The sequence below is a fragment of the Triplophysa dalaica genome, chromosome 1 (genome assembly GCF_015846415.1).
Source record: "Triplophysa dalaica isolate WHDGS20190420 chromosome 1, ASM1584641v1, whole genome shotgun sequence".
Lineage (NCBI taxonomy): Eukaryota > Metazoa > Chordata > Actinopteri > Cypriniformes > Nemacheilidae > Triplophysa > Triplophysa dalaica.
The window spans coordinates 12486651-12504176 of NC_079542.1; the positions used below are offsets into that span (position 1 = coordinate 12486651).

General features: G+C 39.6%; 1 protein-coding gene across 7 annotated transcripts in view; it reads right to left on the minus strand.

The window, feature by feature from the left end:
* Positions 1-17526, minus strand: part of znf536 (zinc finger protein 536) — a 217709-nt gene that overhangs the window by 95202 nt on the left and 104981 nt on the right. The gene's annotated exons all lie outside the window — the stretch shown is intronic.

Here is a 17526-nt window from a genome sequence, read left to right on the forward strand (position 1 = left end):
GCTAGACAGAAAGTCAAGTGACCATTGTTCAAGACCTTATCCTAAAACATATTTGACTAAAGGTCAAAGCTATGACACCATTAATCTCTAAAACTTTCCCTAGTGGTTGCCACCCACAACTCTGAAGAAATTAAAAAGATTGTACATGAGGTGACGGCTCTGAGGAAAATATGACTGCTCAGATGTCGCTCTTTCATAGCTCATGAGACATCAATGAGCTCCCAGTTATGGTTTGTGTAGTTATCAACTTGAAGTCTAAAAACAGACACAATGGTTCACACAAAACTTCAAACCATTTTATGAGTCTTTTCTGTTTTGAGAAATCTCTCATACAATGGAAGTCAATTTGGGCAAATTATGTTTAGTTACCAGCATTCTTAAAAATATCTTCTTTTGCGTTCGGCAATAGAAAGAAAGCCATACAGGTTTTCATTTTTGGTTGAACTATCCCTTTGACATACAGCTACAATACATAGCTACGAAAATGCATGTGGAATTAACAGCCCAGCTTACTCAGTCTTGAACACGTTTGATACAAAACTTTGCTTTATATTGACCTCTGATTGAAGACTTTGGTGTCCAAGAAAATCAGTGTTAAGATCTCTTCCTGAAACTATAGGAAAACTAGAAAGCCTAAGAGAATGGACTGAGATTTTAAATAGATTTGTGATTTTTTCAGGAAAAAGAACATCAGAAAAAAGATCATTAAACCCAGTATGACCTAGTAGTCTTTTGGGAGTCCAATCTAGATTGTGTGTTAGAACAGAAGAGGAGAAAGACGTGTCCTAGTGTCAAAGCTGAGCGACCCGTGGACAAATCACTGATCATGCATGAATACACCTCAGCACAAAAACTCAACAACAATGAACACAGTGTAGAGATGGGCAAAGGGGCAAACATCCAAACCTTACATCATCTACGCTTTTACTCAGGACAGCAGCTTTAGGAAAAAGACAATACTACCCCCAAAAAGAAAGATGCAAGATCGTGCCTCTATTAAAAACCTCCATTGTGTTTTCAGTGAGGTCTGAGCATCACTTTCTGAACTATGAGGGGATCTAAAGAGGACCTGAATAAATATATGAAGCTGTATCAAAATCACTTATTCGACTGTCTGAAGGTGACAATCTGTTCTCTCTCGACACCCTCTCTATCTCTCAGCTGTGGTGAACAAAGATTACCTTTGTGGAAAACTTAAATGTCAACGTAACCCCCAAATAAGTGAATATCAGAAATAATTGCTGTTTTCTTCTCGCACACGCTGCTTTTGTGCGCATGAGTTTTGCATAATGACTCCAACAAGGGGTGTTGTTTTGACAGGTGCTGAAATCGAGTCGAGAGGAGAGGGAGACAAGGTTCAATTTAGTTTGTGAATCTTTTAATTGTTACATGGCTAATTAAAAGAAAAGAGAAAAAAAGAGAAAAGATATGACTCAATGTTCCCCAGTGTTTAACGCTGCTTGTGTGCATACATCGGCCCCAAATCGTGCCACCAAAGCCGCTCGATGTAATAGAGAAAATACAGAAGAGAAAAATCTGCTGCTACTTGAACATCCTTACCGGCTCTTCACAACTCCAGCCTGTAGTTTAGAGTTTTCACAAAACAAATGTATGGCTAATTAGAGATACTCATTAAGGAAGGCAAGTCAAGTAATTATTTTACATCATGCCGCTGTTAATTGAATGATTCTTCAATGTCTTTTGAAAATATCTCCTTTTTTGTCTCTCCTTTTTCCTCCGCGCACGCAGACGATAAGACTATAAACAGGTAGCGCAGCCATATGCTCTTGAATGAAAAAGTACTTCTGTCGTGGCAAATGGGCTCTTTAAATATTGAACCGCTGCGTGTCTTTTTAATATGGCTGATGTTAAATCTTCTTTATTCCTTCACTTTGATAAACTCTCGAGCTGAACCGAGAGAAAGTTTCACTTTTGTGAGAAACTTGACTGTGTCAAGACAGTTATGCAACCATTCTCTGTCCTAACAGCGTGTTTTAAAAAAAAGCAGCCCTCTGACATCCTGTTTAAGAAAGCCACTAATCTTATCAAAGGCATCAGGAAGTCAGAGTTGACTGGAAATGCTCTTGACTCTTTGTATATGCTACAATAATATTTTTTCTCTCCCTTTCTTATTTTTTCTGTCTGTTACTTTGTATTTTTTTCTGCCGTTCTATTGCTTGCCTGCAAGTTGAAAGGAAAGATACTGGTTAACTTTTTCTTCATAATTCCTATAATCACTATCGAGAAGCAGAGGAACAGTGTGGAGGTTGACTGTATGTTAAAAGGCCTCTCTTTATTAAGAAAAGTGTCTTTTATTATGGACTAATTGTGATGGGAGGAAGTGTGTGTGGAAAGGGTGGACTCTAGAGAGAGGGTGGAGGACCTCAGGGAGATCAGGGCACATGTTTATTTATCAGCCTTTATCGGAAATGGTGAGGCCACAGATCCCAGCAGAATCAGAGAAAGAGAGGGAGAGAGAAACCCTCTTCTCTTCCGCAGGCCAGGCAGAAAACGTTTACTTCCATGCCAGCGTTACACTGACACACAACTATGATTAAACGACCAAAGCAGAGCTGGTCAAACCTCAAAGGCTTTTTAAAATAAAAAAATCAGATCTGCGCTAATCCGCAAAACAGAAAGGTGCATCCACTAGTTCTTTCTAGGCTAACACAACTGCACAAAAACAAGCAGGTGTTAACAAATCAAGTCTGTAGATTGGGTTGTATTTTGCCTTAACATATGTAAAGTACAGAGTTAGCCACTTGTAACTTACAACATTACTTAAACTATTTTATGTTTAAAAAAATCTTTATTTTAAAAGAAAGAGAGGACCCATCCTGTACACTAGTATAGTATACTTAACATAAGACTATGAAAACATTTCTGTCCATTTAATCCAATCAAACAACTGTCTAAATATTATTTTAAAAAGTTTAAAGAAACTAAAATAAGAAATGTTGCATCAGTAATAAATGGAGGCACGAAAATTATTCAATTTAAAATAAATAAAAACTAAACTACACAGGAGATAAGATAAATAACAGTTATTCAACTAAAATTGAAACATGAAAACTATTCAAAATAAAAACCTTTAAAAAAATATATATAACTGAAATAATAACTCATCAATCAATCCCGGAGAAAAAGGTATAAAACCAATAATAAGACTCCACAGAGTCAAAAGACTGATTCTCAAATCAAAGCCTCCTTGATCTGAAAAACAGGCCATTCCACCTGTGGCATTTATACATTAGCGTTTAACTGATAGGGAAGACAGAAGAATGACTTTAGAGGTCCGAGTTGGCGAAAACACCAGATTCCAGATGTCTCTGCTCACTCAGTCCCTCGTTCTTCTTCCCCTGGCCAGCTCCACACATTCTTATCCTCCTGTCTGCCCTGTGAGACCTTGAACATGATAACAAATTCATCCTCTTTCACGGGGGGCTGCCACGGTGACCCGAAGTCAACGGGACAGGAGAAGAGCAAAGGAAAGATAAGTTCATAATGCCAAGGATGTTTTGGTGAAAAATGACCCGAGTCTGTCCCGTGAGACTCGGGGTGAGCACGTGGCTCATTCATTTTAGCGAGCGGTGAAGAATTTACACATATTCCTCTCTTCGTCTGTTATGGTTTGGTACGAGCTGCCATGTTAACATGTTTCAGGCACGCTTCGAGCATTGATCTCCGTACGAGCGTTGTCGGGGAAGTCGCGACCTCTATGCGCAATTTGGCTGTCAGAAGCTTCACAACAGCTGGAGGAGAAGATAGGAGAATTTTATCGTCTGTTTATACGGCTTGTTTAGACATAAATTATATCAAAACAGGCATACGTGTCCTGAAAGAATCCTTTGTGGGAAAAAGTTGACGGTTTTAGACTTAGTTGAACCGTGAAAATGTATAAAAAGCAGTAAACGTGTAACACCCGGACTGCCAGTATAACAGTAACTCTTTGGCACAGAAAGCATCAGGTCTCTGTTACCCGATTGGCTCTGACCAAGCCAATTACCAAACTCATACAGATCTGAGACAAGGCCTGTATGATTCTGTCTTCTGCTTAACACATATACACACACGTCCCAAACAGAAAGATACCCTTAACCCCCCCAGGGCCTGACAGCAGCACCCTGCGAACATCAACCCCATCAGCAGAGAGGTTTAATCTCTCGCTCTCCGCCATTTCAAAAGTCCCTGACTCTTGTTTGTGCAGCCCCCTCCTCTCGATCTTTCCCTCCCTCCCTTCCTCTCCCCTCTCCATATTTTCTCTCCTGCATCTGATTAAGTTAACAATGTGGCGTTATTTGCATGCTGATTTGGCGAGGTCCCTCTCCTCCCCGCTCGCTCTCACAAACACAGGGGCTGGATCACGGTAATGCGATAGCGCAGCAGCCAGCCGATGCAATCTCTACCCCTCCTCCAAAGCCAGGTGTGTGCTATCCACTTCTCTCTTGATTCCCTCCACGCTCATATTTTAGTCCTTCTTTATTTTTTCAGTCGTTATGTGCCTTGTAAGGATTGCATTATAATCAAATCTGGTGGAAAAAAAGGTTGACGTGGAGGGGGTATATCCTGTCTTTTTATATTAATTATAGAGCACGGCTGATGCGAATGTATTCCGAAAGCATCTTCAAAATAGGTCGGCATACAGTTTTCTATTCTTATCACATTTAAATGTCAACATGGTGCAAAGCTCTACAAATTAGTTCAGGCAGACTTCAACCCCCATTTAACATTTAAAGCTCCGCTCGGTAAGCCCCCAATGTGTGATTCAAATCAGTTTACACACACATAAAAAGGAAGCAGTGCGTCTTTCAAACTTCTCATTTCAATACTGATATTATTGCCAACCTTTTGCCAGAGAATAGGCTGGGAGAGAGGGAAAAAAGAAGTATGAGACGAAGCAACAGAAACAATGCATTAGCTTTCATGAATTATATATCCGCCTTCATTCTGAGAAGATTCGAGGATTTTCGGAGCCTATGCATATATCCTAGACGGGAATGAATAAATCACGACGCTGGGGTCATTCCTTTTTACATGCATTGAGAGCCATATCTGGATGATAATAATGTCCACATAAAACACTTACTGTGGATCATTTGGAATGCCAGCGATGCACAAATTCGCCCAGATTCTCATATGTCAATGGAAATGTCCTGAGGAGAGCTGCTGCATCAGGACATTTATTTGTTACAGAAGATAGCCAAGGCGAATATGGAGAGACCAAGCTATTTCTGATGACGCTCGAGTTCTGGGTGTCAGATAGTGACTTTGGGCAAATATGAAAAGATTGTATGGACGATTTCAGAGGTGCAACAAAGTGAATTTTGTTTACTTGAGTTTACTTCATAACCACAGGTCTATTTCAGTCAAATACAAATATGCTTTTAATCTTGCTAGACAAAGATGGCAGAACACCTTAACATGTAAAAATGAAAGCTAATCTCCTCAATAACAGTCCATGGAAGTCTATTTAGCCACCAGGGTCTTAACTCTGTAATGCACAAAGCATCGCTTGCATTCCATAGAACAATAGTTCAGTCCCATCGTCTTGGATGTGAACGAGCTGCCCTGGTCCTCAGTTGACTCAGCATTACAAGGCAAAGAGGCTTAGGGCCCACGGGATGAGTTTCACACCTCGAGCTGTTTTATGCCAGCGAGCGCTATGCATGACCCTGCAAGTCTGCTCCAGACAGCCCTGGAGGAGCACTCGCTAGGCGTGTGAGGATAGGACTTGCTCCTCACGCCTCATTACCCAGACCTCCTATCCGAGTCCCCCAGTCACCATCGGCAGAGCGGAAACAGCTATGGACGTGGCTCCGTGGTCTCGTATTTCCACTCCTTCACCAGAGGAGGCTGGCAGAGAGAACCGTGTAGCCTAGCACACTTTTCCTATCCAAAGTCCTCTGGCCAAGACCGCTGTTCATGTATTTGAGCAGTCTTGCCTCAAAGCTGCCATTAACCAGCTGTCTTTGAAACGCCATCCTACAAGGCCTCAAAACCTTGGTGCTTGTCGGTACCGCAAAGCTTTGGCGGGATATCAAATATTGAACGGATCCCACCACAAAAACATTTATCTGATCCAACTAGTTCACTTTAAAGGCAGATATCTTTCCATTTGCCTCTAACTCGACATGCAGGTGAAAAGCCTTAACCTTGCCTCATGCTCAGTCCCTCTCTGGTTTTAGATGGAGCAGGGCCTTGAAATGTGCTAAAAAGGCTATTAGTTCAAAATGTCCGCCTGATATGTCCACAGCAAAATGTCAAAATATATCCCTGTATGCACGGAAGGGCCCTAAGGGCTTTAATTGACTATGGTGTAAAGGAGTTAAGGAGGGGTGAAGGAACATGATGAAAATGAATACTGTTCATTATCAGACAAACAGAGCCCAATGGCGCTCCTAAAATTGGCAGGGAGAGAAGATTTCCCAATGTTAAAGCACATTTGTCTGCCGAGTAATTATCGGACTGCACTTTCTATGGCATTGTTTCAAAATTATGAAGAATTATGAATTTTTCAGATTTAATGTGTGTGAGTGGCAGAGGGCTGCCAACTTGAGCCTGTGTGTGTGCGTGAGTGCTTATAGCTCAATTCATACCCACACTCTGTGTAATTAAATTAATGAGTTAATGCAGGTATAAATGTATGTCTGCTTTATTAGATTACAAAAGCCAGTCCAAACATATTAGTTTTAAACTTCCAGAAGAACAAACTAACTCAAGCAATTTAAACTGTCTTTTTACTTGATTATTTTATAAAAATTAAGAATATCAATGTTACCATTGTGATCAACCAATCACACCAATATACAGCGAGAGCATCTTTAAAACACTCTGTATTTTGTTCTGTACTCTCATCACTTTCACCTGCCAGCAATACTTATATTGGGGAAAAAATCAGAAAGACTAATTTTAAGAACTTTGCAAAACTTACTGATCTTACTCAGAAGTATGCATCACATCAGCCTAGACCCAACCAGTGGACAGTTCAGTTGACCGGGCCAAATGAACTATAATTGCCTCTCTCGCTGAATCCGCATTATGGCGCAACTATGGTGGTGTTTGCTGCTTTCCAATCAGAATTCATTTCTTTAAGAAAATGAACAAAGGTTTTACCAAAAATAATAATAGTTTAACTGGGTATTTGTTATAAAAACCAAAGTAACCACAAATTTATATTTTTTTTATCAGTACAGTGGTCCTAGTTTTACCATTTTATTGGTAGTAAATGTGTCTTAATACAAATAATAATCATACCACAAAAAACATAGTAATAAAATCATGGTTAATATTCAAAGGTTTGTAGTTCTATACACACTGCACGGTCAATACTATGGTAAAGTTATCATCCACTATAATAATTTACTTCAAATTTACTAAACTATGTCCTTTTTATCTTTTTTACATTTAAGAGTGTTAAATAAATCATGTTAATTACATTTATTTGAATTGAATCATATTATATAAATTAAACCAATTATTTTACCCCTGGCATATTTTGGAACATCATAAAAAGTTATATTTGCTAAAGACCAAATTAAGTGACCTAATTAATACACATTGACCAAGATGATAACATAATTTATATAATATGCCCTCCCCACCCTAAAATAGTTTCTATACCCTTGCAACAAATAGTTCCACAATAGGGCCTGTCTCTGTTATTTCTACTTTCCAAGTCCTCTCCTTCCCGATGTTTGTGCTTTACCCACTCTCTGCAAGGAGCTCCACGACCGCCTGGCAACTTTAAATATTTATCAAATTGAGGCGGGGAAGAGAGAGCCCTCTCCATCCCGCTACAGTCATTTACCAATTATTTTGAGTACCTGCTGACAGGTACGTGTCACAGTCAGCTACCCTTCCCTAGTCCTCTCCCTCACATGATTTACCTTTCCCCCTGCTGAGGAGGAAGCCGCCAAGCTACAGGCGCTGGAGACAGCGGATGTGTGGTAGAAGAGAGCTACTGTGGCATACAGCTGAAGTTCCCACGCTTTGATTCGGGAAATGGTTGATTTGCTGTGGAAAAAAGCCTCTCTTTGTCAATGCATGCGAGGATGAGAATGACAGAAGAATGGCAAAACGCAGAAGCGAACCAACAATTGGGTCAGAATAGAAAACAAGCTCATTAAACCAGGAGAGGGATTTACCAACAAAACACCTATCAAGGTCTGTCACTGCATGTTCTAGCTGGTGAAGAGTAAGCGTTTGATAGAGAAGGAAACAATGTACACAGCTAAAGCATGACTTACATTTTACAAGTCTATATTTCAGTCTACATTATCTTTGCGTCAAGCCTGATAGCTAAGCATAGGAGTCTTAAAGATGCTGTTTTCCTTAGCAAAAGACTCAAGCGGTAAATCAATTATGTTTCATGGGTAGGTAATTGTGCATTTGTGTGTATGTGAGAGATTTTGGATATTGCAAGACTGAATACATAAAGCTTGACATTTTGTGTGTGAGTACTGCTCTCATCAGGGCAAAAAATAAATGAACAACTCTCCAATGTGTGTGTCCGTGTGTGCATGTCTACGTACGAGTGTATGTGCGTGCACTTCCTCGAGGGGGCACTTCACAACACTATCAACGTTCTCTGTGCTCCAAATTGTCTGCTTTCTGTCTTCCGAGAAGCAGCAATACTCTATGAAAAAAAATAGAAAAGTAAATGAAGATAAGAGACTGGCTAAGTAGGTATTCTCTCTCTCTCTTTGAGTTTCAAAGGCTGGATTAAAAAGGTGATCTGACATGCAGGTGTGAGATTATCAGGGGAGAGGTGCAGGGGACCCTGGGGACTGACATGATGGAAGGGCTATTATTCTGTGGGACTGTTTTCTGCTATACTATGCAATACCAGCTTACTCTACAAAACAAATCCCATAAAACATTGAAAACACACAGTAAGAATAAGCTACAATAACGGTGTTTTGAATTTAAGAGGAAAAATGAGGGCTGTCATAAAGATATATGCATATATTTTAAGAAAAATGTTAAAAAGTGTTAAACATTCATATATGTGCCCCTTGACAACAAAACCAGTCTTATGGTTCAAATTTTCGAAACTGAGATTTTTACATATTCTGAAAGCTGAATAAATAAGCTTTCTGGTGATGTATGAATTGTAAGAACAGGATAAGAATCTGGCTGAGATACAACCGTTTAAAACTCACGAATCTGAGAGTGCAAAAAATCTAAATATTGAGAAAATTGCCTTTGAAGTTGTAATTCATAGGCACTGTGGCAGGCCATCCACTCACAAAAATAAAGTTTTTATATATGATTTAATAACATGATCTTTACTTATTATCCTAATGATTTTTGGCATAAAAGAAAAGTCGATAATTTTGACCCATACAATGTCTTTTACGAAAAAAAAATCCCGTGCTACTTAATACTGGTTTTGTGAACCATGGTCACATATATTATTTTAATTATTGGTAAATATAAATAAATACATGTAAACATTTCCTAAATATGTAAACATGTATGAATGTATACATGTATGTGTGTGTGTCTTTATAAATACAAAATTAATATGCACAGTACACAGACATATTATATGTAAACATACAACTTTTATTAATTTAACGATAATTCGTTTGACAGCCCTATAAATTATGGGAGTCAAATGTTTTGTTTTTAATTTAATGCCAATTTTTTTTATAGAATTGTGGAGAGGGAGAGCGAGGGTTAGGAAATGACACAATTCGAACCCATTTAGTCCATATGAGCACCACAGCTCGATGTGTTGGAGTATGTGTACTAACCTCTGGGATAGACCCACAATGGGGTCAAATGTACAAAAAACATATTCTCGGTTTGTACACAAAAGCTCACCCTATTAGTATACAGTGAGGTGTCGCCAATCTAAATACAGAATACATGTCTCCCTGTTGTGGTGTTTTGTGTTTTTCTGCTCTGCCAGAACCACTGCGCGGTTCTAATCCTACAGCCCGCCACTGACCCGAACCCGCTGCATTGCGATCCTATCGGCCTGTGTGTGATACGCCTCTAATTGAAAAGGCCCTGCACCATGTCTAAACCTCTCCTTGCAACTCCAGCGCATGTTATGTCTGCATACGGAATCGGATCTCTAAGAGGCTTACGAGTGCGTGTGCATGTTTGAGTGAGTGTGTTATGTTGCAGGTACGTGTATGTGTGTGCTCATGTGCAAGGTGCATTTAAACGTGGTGAAGGAGTAGATTGATATTTGAAACAGAAGGAATTAACCACCTTTACTTGGTTTTAATTACAATGAAGTCCACCTCTGTAGCGGAGCACTAAAAATACACGCTGGGTTTCCCTGTGGGACTGAAGTTAGTAGGCCTTACGGCAGCTAATACCTCAGTGCAAGAAAGAGAAACACACACACACATTTCAAAACCATAACGCCATAAATGGAACAGGCCATACGTCCTTTCTGTGTATTTTGGGATCTCAGTCTAATTCACTCAGATAATGCTACAAAAATGATATATTAAAAAAGAAAGAGAGAGAAGAAAAGGAGAAAAAAAATCAAATTTGAAAAGAGAGAGCAAAAGGCACAAGGGAATAGTAGATGAATCCAGGTCTTAGGGGTGTTCCAGCGAGTAAAATAAGGTTGAACCTCAATAGGATCAACATTCAGGGCAAAACTGCAATAAAAGTAGAAATGTGACAGGGAAAATGATCTGTAATTAGGACAAACAGCACTAAAAGCAAGTTCAAAGATAATTGTTTTTGGAGGGGTGTGTGACTGACTGCTAGGATTCCCAGGGTGACCAGTTTGCTTGCATGAAGAGAGAGAGAGAGAAACTCCACGATGAAAGTTAAAAAATGATAAAGGGCTTTGATGAAAAAGGTTAAGATGCAGAAAGAAACACTCAACAGCCGGAGAGACAGAGGAAAGTAAAAAAAAGAGAATGTAAAGTGAGAGAGGGGGTGAGAGAAAGTCACTGAAGGTGAGATCAGTCCATCTAAAAAACAGAAAAATTAAAATAGAGTGTGTGAATGTTTACAAAGACACCCAACCGAACAAGCACCAATCCATCATAAGACCACGCATAAAAAACAACAAGTGTCCCAACACCCTTATCCCCATATACATCTCCACACAAAGACTGCTATTGTTGTCGATTTTCACAACACTATGGCCTTTGATGGATTCTGCGAGCTAAAGAATAGGAACACAATAGATGGCAGGGGTCAGGGTATAAAACGCATTATGAATGACATTTTTTATGTTCGTAAAACAGCCCAGGCCCCACATTTGTATTAATCACCTGAGAAGGTTCCCAGGGAGATTCAATGGTCACAGAGGGGAGGGACCTGCTAGATGCGGTTCAACTTTAAATGCACTTTCTCTCTGTTTGTATACTGTATGTAGAAGCTGAAAAGCAGCAGGAAATTATGACAATGTGAAATTTTATACATGACATAGTTTCAATTTTATTTTCAAAACTAACTGGACAGCTCTTTCTTTTTTCGGTTTCCTGTCCCTAAGATGGAGTCACACTTGGCTGTGGGAAACATAAGCATAATTGTGCTTGAACTGACTCAGATGAGACCTAAAAATACACACAATGGCAGCGAGATGAGCAGAGACAGATACAGAAAAAGAGGGGCGTACTAAAGCAGCGTGTGTATTCTGCCTATTTTCCCACATATGACAATAATGGAAATAAACGGATGCATGAATTAAACCTCATTGTCCGCAGACATGTCCTGCTATATTTAATCCAATTTTATTGTAAAATATGTCGGGGTCATTTTACTTTGACAAAATCTCCTCTTGCAACTGCTTATCTGTCTTTATCTGTGCATGTTTGAAAAGAAAGGAAATAAGGGCAGAAAAACAGTTCATCCATGCAATTTTTGCAATTAAAAAAGACACAAAAATAATTATTCCGCAGCACACTCGAGCGACACATCCTGAATCCATGAAGCACGGATCACGTGTTTAATAAAAAGGTTAATCAGTTGTTAATCAGAGGATTAATAACTTGTTATTTTCTTTACAAAACCATTAATATTATGCCATAAATATTTAATGTTGATGGGTGTGTTTTTTGTTTTTTATTGGGTAGGGAGAAGAGGAGCGTGTGAATGAGTAATCCACACGCTAATGTGCATTAATCATGCTTTGTTAAAGACAAATAAATTCCGTCATGTTTATTAATACAACCTCGGAGACAACAATACACTTTACATTATTTAGAAAGTTATTAATAAAGTATTTATCTGCAGTGCCACTAAAGGACAAATAATGCTACAAGCTGGTTAATGTAGTCCACAAGCGCACCCCTTCAGGACAAGCCTTGCTACAATATAAACGGTGGCATTATCATGTAAAAAAACTTGAGTTGACAAAACTTGAAGACTCTTCTGTTGGTTAAAAGGAATCCAAAAGTTTTGGTTTGAGGAAAGATTTTTATTTCCTTTCTGCAAAAAAATGCCCTGCCAATCTCCTAATCAAAGCAAAACAAATATTGCGTTTCTCTCGCTTCAATTGTTTGAACGAATATATCACATTCCCAAAATACTCAGTCCCGGTTCAAATGTAATTAAATTGCGCCTTTAGTAAAAACATGCACTGGTTCTCCAATTAGTTCTGTTTTTGTCATTCAAAAATAAAAAATAAAAAGAAATGCTGGACTTGGGCATGCCCAAGGCACTGTCGCGTCCCAGAATGATGCAACGTCTTTGTGTTCGCTAGGTTGAACGTCAACACAATAGTTTAATTTTCATTCTTAAGACTATTGATGGAGAGAGCAGAGCACACAAACAGTGTGGGTGTTTTGATTGAAGCAAGTTAAAAATACAATTCCATTGATTTCAAGTGGGATAGTGTTTGAACAACAGGAAGTGTGAGGGGTGCATTATGATGGCACAGATTCAGCGTTTGACTGATTAAAGAACTATACGTAGTGCTTTGTAAAAATAATGATGCATGCGTATGTGAGGATGAAAGTATTTGATGTCAATTGCTCTGTAACTGGCAAGTACTGTAGTTAACTGCCAGACTCTACAGGCTCCTTGTTTCTCGTCCGTTATCTGGTTCTCCCTGTGGCTTTGATACGTTTTTGAGCATCATAGAGAAATTAAATCGCACGAGCCAGGTTCTTACAGGGTTAGTTCACCCAAAAAGGACAACTCTGTTAATTACTTACTCTCATGTTATTTCAATCCCATGTGACTTCTCTTGCCACCGTAGAACACAAGAGGAGAAATTTTGAAGAATATTGACTGTGCTCTTTTTTCCACACAATTAAAGGGATAGTTCACCCAAAAATGAAAACTCTGTCATCATTTACTCACCCTCTTGTCATTTCAAACCTGTATGACTTTCATTCTTCTGCAGAACATATAAGAAGATATTTTGAAGTATGTAATAAATGATGATTTTGTGGTGTTTAATTCAATGGTGACTTGGCCTTTCGTCACATTTTGACTTTTGCGTTCCCTAAAAAAGTGAAATCATAAGGGTCGGAACAACAAGAGAGTGAAGCAACGTTGATGAATTTTCATATTTGGTTAAATTATTCGCAACGCATACGTGACCATCGGTGAGCTGACTAACAAAAGTTTATTTATAATCAAAGTTTGGTTGTACTTTTTAATCGAATAACTGAATGGATTTCTCACAAAATGCAATTCATCTACCTGTCAATGCATCCATCCATGCTCTCAACAATCCAGCGGTGGCCCTACGCTGTCAAAAAATAAATAAATATAAATAATGCACGTCTACGCGTCTTTAATGAATATCAACTGCGAACAATTTGAGTGAAACCTCTGCAAATCTATGAGCCCGAGGCCGATGGTGAATAATTGTTGAATAAAATGTTTGCTCCGAGCGCTCCTTCACACTCCCTTTCACATTAATAAATGGAAAACATGGTCATGACTCTATCCAATCCTTTCGGTTTTATAGAGTCCTCCAGTCCACACGTCCAGATGGATTCCATCTGAGAAACAACAAGAAAATCATCTCTACAATGCCATAGCACGACGTACCATCTCGCCACCCTGCATGGCATTTAAACCACCTTCAGTCCATTGTCTTCCAGAACAGAGAAAACCAAAGAGAGAAAGAGAGCGAGAGGAGAGAGAGAGCTGGTGCCAAAAAAGAAGGCTGGAGAAAGTGGGAGAGATTCATTTTGTGTTTCGTTTAAATGCTGATTTCATCATTGGACTAAAACACATAACTTTAAAAGCGAAATCAAATATTAAAAATGACAGGCGGTATAAGTATGGTGAGTGAGCCAGGGTCACGGAGGGAGGAGGCGCGGGCGGCTTGTCAGCCACTATCTGTCAGAGTGAATTAGAAACAATCAGGGGCAACTGAAAGAGAAGGTGATTGTTATTAAGCAGCGGGGCTGTGAGCAAGCTCCCCCAGATGTGGCCATGCATATAAAAGAACAGGAAGCCAGCAGTTTAATTCAGGAAGCGCTGGCGAACACGGCCCGCACAAAGGGCGAAGGAGGAGGGGGAGGGATGAGAGCAGGAGAAAAAGGCCTTTTGTTACTAATAAGCTGGAAGTTACTTTGATAACAGGCAAGGGTTAGGCACTGAAATAAAGCCCCCCCCCTTCCTCTTCGCCTCGCACGCTCACTTGTTTCATCCTCAATTCATATTTTCAGGAGGACAGGCCGCACCAGTCAGTCAATATCTGCGGTGGAATATAATGGGAGTGGAGAAATAAAGAGTGAAATGTAGATAAGTTGACCTTAACAAGGGTGAGGAGAAGAGACGGCCTCAGCCATATATCAATTACCCAGCTGCGATCGCACTCTGATGATGTGGGAGAGGGTTCGGGACGGACAACCCCTCCCTCCGACATCCCCTGACAATCTCTCTCCGCCGCTTGCTCTGGAAAGCTCCTTGGAGTCAGCCATCATGGCCACAGATTGTTGTCAGGGGCGACTGGGGGAGAGGGAGGGGATATGTACGATATGTTTTTCAAAGGGAGGGAAGGCTCGATTTGAATGATAAGAAAAGACGCTAATCTGCCGCACTACGGCCTCAAAGGCACATCCCCTATGACACTCCAACCCGCCCGCCACACGGGGAAACACGCCGCACGCACGCTGACCCAAAGTGGCCGAGGTTCTCATCACACATGTCTAAACACGGCAACAAAGTAACTAAACATTGAAAACATCAAACATGGCGACGTTCAAGCAACTCTTTAATGACTGACAACGGTGACACGGGGCTGACAAACGCAGATGAGATACGCCGAGGATTCTGGGTAGACGGCTCCCTATGATAGTTAGTGTTTTTACAACGCGCTGTTAATATATGTAAGTTTGCATCACTCTGTGTGGTAGAGAGCGTCTCTAGAGAGTATTTTTGTTTGTTCTAACAAGCCTGTCATAAGAGACTGCTAACTTCAGCTATGCAAATACTCCACAGGCAACGAAAAAAAACCCACAAAATGAAGATTGTCATTCGAAAAGTCTCCGTCTTTCTTTAAACGACGGCAACGCTTTGATTTTCATTTCTCTTTGTAGTGCGAGATATCTATGGAAATTATCCCTGCCTTGAGATATTTTTTGTGATCCTGTAATAGCTATAACTGTTAAATAAAAGCTCAGAGATAGAAACACATACAGCAGATTTAGAAGCGTGTCACCAGTCTCTGTTTTTTAAGCATGATGTGAAGAGCTGTGACTGGAGGGTTGTGGTGTTAAGCATGCTATTGCTAAATATTACCTCAGGGAGTAACAGTGTATGTGTATATATAACACCTGAGAGGGAGAGAAAGAGAGAGAGAAGTGAGGGGGAGTGGGCCACGTTAAAAAAAGTCAGGCGAGAGGCAGACACGTACGGACTGATGGTTTTATAGCAGAGCGGGGAGGAAGAGGGATGTTAGACAGAAGGACAGAAGGGATCGCTGTGCCATTTAGAGAAAGAAAGATAGACAGTTAAGGAAAGAGGAGGGAGATTGATAAAGTTACGAAGAAGAGAGAGGAAGAGAGGGAGAGAGAGAGAGAGAGAGAGGGTCCATGCAGTCCTATCATTTCTTCTCCTCTCAGGACATGTCTTAGATTTCAGTGTGATTAGATAGTCAGGGATAGAGAGATGTTCTGAGGGAGTATTAGTAATTAATCACTACTGAAGCTGGGATTTCCACTCACACTGTCTCGTCCACACACACAAATACACACACTGTTCCTTTAACCATTCAAAACACAAAAGGAAGGGAAAAAAACAACGGAAAAACACAATAAATAGAAATAAAAATAGCAAAACAAAACGACAAAAAAGCATTAAGCAGAGGCTTAAGAGGCAAACGGTTCCTTTTGTGGCATGTGCTAATTATTACCGTGCCCATAATGGGCTCCAGTCTTCTCCGTAGACGATGTCTAGAACACCTATCATTACTGAATGAAAGGGTGACCGTAAAAAAAGACCAGCCCTCTCTGCTTACAGCTCTCTTCCCACCCGTCCACAATCTTTTTTCTATTTTTATTTTTTTATTTTCTGTACTATGAATAAATTTAGTCCGTCCCGGACATGAAAATGTCAAATACCTAAAATACACCTAGGCTAAATAGCATATTAATTTTTAATGCTCCTTCATCCTATGCTGCTATTCTCATATCTAGTATGTCTGCCAACAGCTGTTGCAGGCTCGCTCATAGGGGGATTTATAATCTATCTAAAAGTGTTCTGGAGCATTGTTCAAACGAAGGGAGGAGGAAAAGACTTTTATTCATAGGCGGCTTTTTTCACCCTTTATTTCTTCTTAAAATATGTGAAAATGTAAATCATTATTGCTTCTCTTTATTTTTTATTTGGTTTTAAAAAAACATTTCATGTATTTAGTTGAAACTATTTTCCCTTTTTCACCCAGGAGAAAAGATGCTTTTTATTGAAAATGCATTGATTTAAAATAACAGCGTTTATACTACTCAGCTAAATTTATTCAGTTAACTATAAGTAAACACAAAACAATTTATGACAGAAACATGTAATCAAAAAGTCACAAAAATAAATTATAAAATCTTTTGCCAAACAAAAACGGCATATATGTAAAAAACACAACACATATAATTTGTTCACTTGATCTGCTCAGTTTTGCTTTTCCTCGACTAAATATATACTGAGAAAAATCTAAACCTGCTAGCGAAAACTTGTTTAACTGCACTTTCTCGAAACCTCAAAACAGTAAAACTGAGACGAAAGTGCAGTCTTCTTCCTTATAGTGCTTTTGTGCATTGCACATTCATGATGTCCGCACATGAAACATGCCAGTGAAAAGGCTTGAACTGGATTGAAAAGCAAATTGGAGAAGCAATTGTTCTAAATTGGGCTTTTATATGTCATTTAGGTGCTCAGCTTTAAGACACATTGCAGTAGAAGATTACAAGTGTTCAGCACAAAACGTGCTACTTCAAATGGACTGTCTGCTTGGGATCAGTCTTAAGGATCAGTTAATCTCATCCTGACACTGACGATATAAGACGAGTAGGTAAGTGAACATGCCTTACAATTTATCTTATGACTGTTCAAGCGTGCAGACCTGAGATCAGTGAGCTGGCATGTGAC